The 8,549-nt window shown below is 36.0% G+C and overlaps 1 pseudogene across 1 annotated transcript; it reads right to left on the minus strand.

Moving 5' to 3' along the window:
- Positions 1 to 688: 688 nt before the first annotated feature.
- Positions 689 to 1,196, minus strand: LOC105807618 (annotated as a pseudogene). Its single transcript, XR_001137342.1, has one exon. The product of XR_001137342.1 is annotated as a proteasome maturation protein pseudogene (transcript).
- Between the last annotated feature and the right edge of the window lie 7,353 nt (positions 1,197 to 8,549).

Genomic DNA, 8,549 nt, shown 5'->3' on the forward strand with positions numbered 1-8,549 from the left:
TAGTATATATGGCAGATTTGACCCACGTTTAAAGAAAAGAAATGCAAAGAACAAATTTTAATTGGTACATACTATTACTTCCTTCTAAAAATCCCTGTATCATTTTTTAAAAACAGGTCAATCTGCCTGCAAATAGTAGAGGAAAATCTCAGTAGCTAGGAGCTTTATCACCCATGGACTCTAATATTTCTAAAATACCTCAGTGCTCAACTTCAGTCTAGAAACCAGGCAACACAATTTTTATTACGCAGGTTGCCCTGGACAACCGTTATCAGGTCAGAATGTTTTATACTTAAGGCAGAGTCTCTTCATCAAATATGCACAAGGAAATTATAGCATTTGATAGCTGCTTGAAGGAAAATAGCCATCCTGGGAAAGCAGGAAGTACCCTGCCTAAGAACTGTAATCAACTATTCATTTTAGTTAGGAAACTTTTACTAAGCACTTAGTAAGTGCATAGCATCATAGTAAGTGCTTTGAAGGCTACAAAGTCAATGGGATTCCTGCCTTTATTCTGAGAGGAGACAGATATTTAAGTACATAAATAGAAATACATTCATATAAAATCATCATCAATAAATCCACTTTCATATTTACTCAACACTTTATAAAATAATAAAGATCACTTAGGAACATTAATTATCTTTAAGTTATCTGAAATTTTTTTTTTTTTTTTTTTTTTAACGATGCAGCCCCTCTATTTTCACAAACAGCACAATGTATTACAGTAAACCGAGTTTATATTCCACCATCAAGTGTGGTTCTCCCATCACTTCACTTTGTGACGGATCATTAAGAATATCTTCAAGTCCAATAGTCTCATCGTTACCCCTCAAAATATCCAGTGAAAGGTTTGAGCTTGGAAGAAATGGAAGACGCTGAACCTGCTGCACTGCCTTGAATTCCATCTGTAATTTTAGTGGAGCAAATAGACCCTGGATGTTTCTCAGCGTGGAAAAATTCATTTTATCTTGGTTGAGCTGGAAATTTTTTTCTGATAATTCAAGAGGATGACTAGGCAAAAGTTCATTTTTCACACAGGAAAAACCTTTCCGAAGAAGATCATGACTTTCAAAAGGTCCACTTGCTGAAAGTTCAGTAACTGGAATACTGTCCTTTAGCTGAGATCCAAGTCCTCTGGCATTCATCTTCAGCCGCTCTGCGAACAGCCTCTCAGCCTCGTTACCGTCAGCCGACCCCCTGAAATTTTTGATTAACCCAGGAGGCCCCAAGTTTTCCACATACCCAGTAATAGCATAGAGGCACCTCTACTGATAAAGTTGTTTATTAATTCAGTCAACTAACATCAAATTCAGGAAACTCTACTAACTGAGTATAGCTAGAGTTAATGTGTAGGTTATTAAGTATGAAATATCCAATTTCCTTGAGTACTAAGTCTGGTACTTGATATCTGACATTTCACTTTGACACTTCTTGTTTTATGTTTACTGTAAAGGTACATCCCTGGTCTTCAAATGCTTGTTTTGGCTTGTGATTATCTTTCAAATTTTTTTAGAGCAATTTTTGTGAAACCATGGGTAGTCAAAAATTTGTGTTATTTTCGAATATGAGTTTTGTTGTGGAACCAATACAGTGCAGACAGTTCAAAATATCAATGAAGTGTTTGAGAAGGATGTGGCTAATGAATGCATAGTACGTCGATGGTTTGAGAAGTTCCGTTTCTGGTGATTTTAATCTTGAAAATTAGCTACGTGGGTGACCTGAGACCAAGGTGGATAATGATGAGCTGTAGTGGAAGCAAATCCATCTCAAACTACATGTGAATTAGCAACAAGGTTTGATGTTACTATTCCAACAAAATTGAACCATTTGAAACAAATCGGGAAGGTAAAGAAGCTGGATAGACGGGTTCCACGTGAATTAAACGAGTGTCAGAAGAGAAATCATCTCAAAGCTTGCCTTTCTTTGCTGTCACAACATAAAGGTGAACCATCTCTACACCACATTGTTTTGTGTGATGAAAAATGGATTCTTTTTGACAATTGCAAGCATTCAGCACAGTGGTTGTATAAAGATGAAGTGCCAAAACACAGTCCAAAACTGAATACTCATCAAAAAAAGCTAATGGTATCTGTTTTATGGTCCAGTGCTGGTATTATCCACTACAGCTTCATGAAACCTGGTCAATCAATTACAGCGGATGTCTAATGCAACCAATTGGATAAAATGACCAGGATGCTTGCAATTAAGCAGCAGAGACTGGTCAATAGAGACAGGCCAATCCTCTTGCAAGACAACGCTGGCCCACATATCGCACAAATAACGCTACTCGAACTACAGAAGGTGGACTCTCTGTCAACCACCATATTCACCAGACCTTGGACCAGCTGACTACCACTTCTTCTAGGCTTTGGACCACTTCTTGCAAGGAAAAATATTCAATTCTCAAGCTGCGAAGAACGCCTTTCACAATTTAATCTCTACTTAGTCTCCAGGCTTCCTCGCTGCTGGCATAAACAAGCTACTGTTAAGATGGCAAAACTGTGTTCATAGTTTAGGTGCATATTTTGATTAATTGTACTGCTTCTTGTTTGAGATATAATAAATTACACTGTGATTCAAAATCGGACATTTCATTTATAATGACCTATATTTATGGGGAATGAGAGCTGATAAGGCTACACTGGTGGGTGGGGACCAGATACGAAGGGCCTTATATGTTGAAGTGGAACATATGTTGCTTTTATGTAGAAAACTACCCTTCTCTACATTCTCCTGGTAACAGAACTTTCTTTTCCAGGAGAGGCCTCTCTTCATGTGGTTGGGGAAAGCAGAACAACTCTGCCCCTTTCATCCCTCACCTAAACACAAGGGTGAGCAATGACCCAGGCCTGGGCAATCAGGAGACATTATCCCTCAGGCCACATTGATCCAGATGGGCAGGCAAGTGACCCAAGCCAGGCTAATCAGGATCCTGCTCTGGACTTTTCTGTTAGAGATACTGAGAAAGAAAATTTTTGTTCATAGGGGTTGCTACACTGCCACAATGGGAGTGGTGGTGGGAATGGGGGAAGGGAGGCAGTCAGCACTATCTTGATGCTAGGTAGAGACAGTCTGAGAAACAAACGAAGACAGAGCTTTGATGGTATCATTTGTAACCGAATGAAGCCAAGTGTGTCCCTGGACTTCAGAGTTATGCTAGCTAATAAATCTCATTTATTGTTTAGGTTAGTTTGAATTGGTTTTTGTGGCTTACAAACAACTTGATTTTAACTAAAATTTATATTAACATCATATACAATTTGATATCACATTAATATCAAATGCACATTGTATTAATAAGCATTACATATCTATATTTGGCATGTGTATATATGTATATATACATATGTACACAAACATATATACATATATTCTGTATACTTGTATACATGTGTCTATTTATCTATAATCTATCTTCTAGCTCGTATAGACTAAAATACTGTGCTCAATACCATGATCTAAACTTTGTTACAATTTCAACCTCACCTTTGACAAGGTGTACTCTCTTTCACTATATTCAATATGCAAAATAGATTTTTATTAGTACCCCGACTAATGAAAATTCTTTAAGAATTAATGCAGTAAAATGAGCTAGGTTAGGGATGTGAATAAAGCCTGCTGATACTAAGTGATTATTTAACACACACCTGTTGAAAGCAGGCTTATGAGGCCTCCACACACCCATGTCTTAATTATAGCCAACTCTAGTGCTTCTTTAGCTTCTAATTTTGGATGAATATCTAAATTCTGAAATTTACCATCCAGTGCTCTATTTGCATTAGATAACACTGCAATCTTAATCTTTGCTTCGTAATTGATCATAATTTTATGATGCATCAAAATAAGTCATACCTGAAGTAAATGTTCTAATTTTAAATGGTGCTGCTTTTTCTACCAAAACTCACTTAAATGTAGAATCATTTCCAGTACACTTATTGGTAAAGACATATTCCAAAAGAAGGAAGTAGTTTGCACAGGTTTTTTTTCCTGACTGAATGAGACCTCTAAAAGCAAATTCTCATCTATAATGCATGTTTATTTTAAAGCAAAAATGATATCACACTTTGCCACAAGTAAATCATTACATTTTCAACTTTTATCCTCCTCTCTCTAGGCCCAGTAATATTTGAATTGATCCACAGAAAAATTACATTAAATTTTCCCAACAATTTAATCAAATATAATAATGCATTAATATTATATGTAGTCTACATGTGCAAACTAGTACATCTGTAATAATTTGACCAGTTAAATGAGAACGGTTTCTTATTTTTAAAAAAGTAATAAAAAGTTTTATTATTTTTTGACTGATTAATGAAACTGGGCTTTGGGTGTAATACCTAAAACGGACCTAAGGCCTCAAAAAGACACAAGCTGCACCCATGGGACCTATAGCCAAACTTAATTGCTGAATGTAGTCTGAGGCCCAGCTGGGCTTTATATGTGCAAAGTTGAAATTTAGCCATGTGAAGATACTTGATACCTACAACAAACAGCCACCAGAATTCAAATATTTGCTTTGCTTCAGTACTTTAACAAACAGGGCTAAACAAACTCCATGTAGAATTGGGTCAACTCAAACTCACTTTAGGAGGTTTGTTAATGCTTTGCTAATACAATGCAACACAATATATACTTACAAAAATAAAACAGTCAATGAGTGCATTGTTTTTTGTAGTGCCAAATGTCTGCTGACTGTATTTATGTTTTTAAACCAATAAAAGCAAAATTTAGCACAAACTTAAAATTATCTTGTCTTTTGATACTTAAACTAGGGGTTTATGTCCCTGGCTGCATGTTAAAATCAGCAGAGAAACTTTTTAAAAAAATATCCATGCTTGGCCGGGCGCGGTGGCTCACGCCTGTAATCCTAGCACTCTGGGAGTACGAGGCGGGTGGATTGCTCAAGGTCAGGAGTTCAAGACCAGCCTGAGCAAGAGCGAGACCCCGTCTCTATTAAAAAATAGAAAGAAATGATCTGGACAACTAAAAATATATATATAGAAAAAATTAGCCGGGCATGGTGGCGCATACCTGTAGTCCCAGCTACTTGGGAGGCTGAGGCAGTAGGATCGCTTGAGCCCAGAAGTTTGAGGTTGCTGTGAGCTAGGCTGACACCACGGCACTCACTCTAGCCCGGGCAACAGAGTGAGACTCTGTCTCAAAAAAAAAAAAAAAAAAAAATCCATGCTTTCATCTACCTCAAGAAATTCTGATTTCAGTGGCCCGGGATGGGGCTTACACGTGATTTTTTTAAGCTTCTCAGGTGATTCTAACATGCAACTAAGTTTGCGAATAACTGGTCTAAACTTCTCTAATCCTTAAAGTATTATTTACAGAGAAAGGTAATAAAGACGAAGACAGCTATTCTTACGTGAACAATTGTGCCAATTATCTAATTTCCCAGAACTTTAGTTTCCTGGTCTTTAAAATGTGAATAATGCTATATGCCTCTTGGGATATTTTCAAGGATTGCTAGGATAAAGGATGTGGCCCAGAATAATGTTTAGCATATTAGGGGCTGAATGCAGATAGGGGACCAGGCTGGGTGTAAGACGAGAGGGATTGATGGGGACTGTGGTAAAACAGGAGAGACTCAATCTAAAGGAAGCATCCACTTCTTAGTTCCTGCCAATTGTCATGTAGAAATATAGGTCGTTGCTCCCAGAGCTTCTGATATTTTAAGAAAAGAAAATTTAGATAATTTAAGTGTGAAATTTCTCCCTTTTAAAGCAGCCAAACAACACATCTATCTGTATGTCACCAATTTTCTTCTCAGAAAGTGTTAATTCTCTTTTATCATATAAACCTACCTCATGTCATGTGGTTGTGGATAATTTCAGGATTTGTTCTTGTTTTAGGTTCATTTTCATTAAATGATTAAGTATTCATTTCTCTCTGCTGCCAAGTATTTCTTCCTAAGTGGATCAAGGATTTCTAGCTATGACTTGGCATAATACGAGCATATAATGAATCTATTACTCTTCAGATCTTGTGCAGTTAAAACAAAATGTGCCCACGATATACTTTTTCTTATATTATTAATGGCACAATTTTCTTTCTTTATTCATCTCTCTCCTCCTCTATCAATAATAAATCTGATATGTGATACCAGAATTCTTTCTTCAATTTCAACTCAAGTAACTTGTCATAGTCATCACTTAATATTTTTTCTTTTTTAAACATAACAAATGTTGTCTCTGGCCATTTCAATTGCACAAGTAAAGCTTAATTTCTTCTAAAGAACACCACATTTTCTTATTCTTCTGTCTCCAATATCACGTAGCTTCACTGCTGCTAATGTATACAGATATAAATGAAAGAAAGCAGCCTCTTTTTCTTTCCTTGAAGAAACCTAAACATCTTATGTGGTGCCAATCCCTCCCGTTTCCATGAGGTAGATGTGAAGTACGTTGAGTCCTTCCAATAAGAATGTTGAAAGTTTTCATTTCCTACTGCAGCAGCCAAGGTTTGCAAGTGGACTCGCTGAGAATCTCTGTCACCAGTATGAGCCATGGAGATAACAGATGACATAAAGACTTTCCTCTGAGAATTATGGATTAAAAAAAACCTGTTCAAAGATTTTAAATATTGAGCATTTGTTTGAGGCCCATGGTCACGGTACAGAAGGTTGGGAGATTGTACCAAGTGAGATTGATGGGAGGGCACAAAATGAACTGATGGTTGAAGAGGAGATTGATCTGTGAAAGGTGCCTTTCTTCAAGTGTGAATACAACAGAGTTGTATGTGAGATTAGTTAAGGTTTTGATCTAAATTAGGGTCTCTTGAAAACAATAGATTGATCTTGAAGACCTCCTTGTGTGAATACAGGCTTAAATAAATGAAATAGAAAATATTCAAATGCCTAGAACAAAAGATAATTAAATAATGTTTGACTTGATAGTGATAAATAAGTAGTTATAAATAGTTATAAGTTTATTTATGACTAATTCATAAATTCAGCTCTTGTTAACAGAATAGAAGAAATAAATAAATGAAATTTTCTGTGGAATTTCAGCATTTGTAGAACACACCATTTCATTTAGAGGAAAGATGCCACAATTGCTACTGGGTATATGTAATTGTTAAAGGGCAATATTTTCCTTATTTTCTAGGAACAGAATCAGAGAACTTAAAAAAGTTGTACAATATGATCACTTGTGTACATGTTATATACATGTACACAAGTGTGGCTTTCTTTCTCTTTTTTCTCTTCCCTCCTCTCCTACCTTCTTTTCTTCCTTCTTTGTAACAAAGAAAGAAGTCAACCTTCAATGCTGCAATGTAATCAACTTTTGTGAGAAACATCAATTATTACCATTTACTAAAGTTTTGCTTAAAGACATTATTTACAGACATAACAGACAATTTTATTTACTCGTAGGAAAGAAGGATTCCACTAGGAAGTACGGGGTATTCAAATATTCTATGTGCTCTACTTAAAGTAGGGCCCCTGCTCACTGTTTTTCATAGAAGGCTAGACTTGGAAGCAACCTGAAATAGTATCTAGATTAAATTCCTCATTTTATAGATGAAAAGGCTGAGATCTTTATGGCTAAGTATCATCCACAGACAGACAGGATTTAAACCCAGGTCTTCTGCTCCAAGTCAGCAGTTTTTTCAACTCTACCAAACAACCAACTTAAAAAAACAAAATAAATACAAAATGTCCATAATTCTCAGCTTAAGTTTTATTAAAAATTTAATAAGTTTAAAGTTAAAAATAACCCCTCTATTTGGTGAAAACTTCAACCAGAGCAGTAACATATAGTTAAAGAGATTATATTTTTGTTCATTTTCTTAAATTTCCAACAGTAGTTTTGATACATTATATACATCATTTAACCCTTAACTCCTACTATCGTAAAGTAAAAGAATAGTACTGGGAAAATATTGTTCTTTCTCAAAACAATATTAACTGTAATCATGTAAGTTAGTTCTGATATTCACATTCATGGCCAAAAATTAGATTAGACTGGGATTTTGAATGTTGTGTTCAAAAGAACATGCTGTGAATAGAACATGCATTTAGCATCAGAAAACTCTGAGTTCCAGTCCTATTTAGCTACTTCCCAACTGGGTGATCTCCTTGGGAAACATAAACTCTCTGAGCCTTGGTTTCATTATCTGCAAATTGGATGTACTAAGCACATAGAGGATTCCTCTGAGTACTAAATCAGCTGATGCACACTAATCGCCTGGATCTGATGCTCACTGAGGTCTAATGTCTTATCCCTGAATTTTAACAGCAAAGTGAAGGAGTCGGTGAGCTTTCTGAAACTATGCTGAGTTGACTGGTTTGGGAAATGTCTGAAACTCCTTGAAAGATTGAGCACCCATTAAAAAAAACATTCTTATTTATAAGTCATGCTTCCCGTAAGCCATTCAATTCTAGGTCTACTGCTGTTTGGAAGCCTTATTTGTACTCACTGCTGTTTTATAGTCTCCAAGGTGAACTTAAATCTCTTTTATTGACTAGTCTGGTACAAATAGGGTGCTTATTAAATGCTTGTTGAATAAATATCATTGGACTTTCTACTAGGCAT

This window comes from Propithecus coquereli, unplaced genomic scaffold (assembly GCF_000956105.1).
Source record: "Propithecus coquereli isolate 6110/MARCELLA unplaced genomic scaffold, Pcoq_1.0 Scaffold10, whole genome shotgun sequence".
Classification (NCBI taxonomy): domain Eukaryota; kingdom Metazoa; phylum Chordata; class Mammalia; order Primates; family Indriidae; genus Propithecus; species Propithecus coquereli.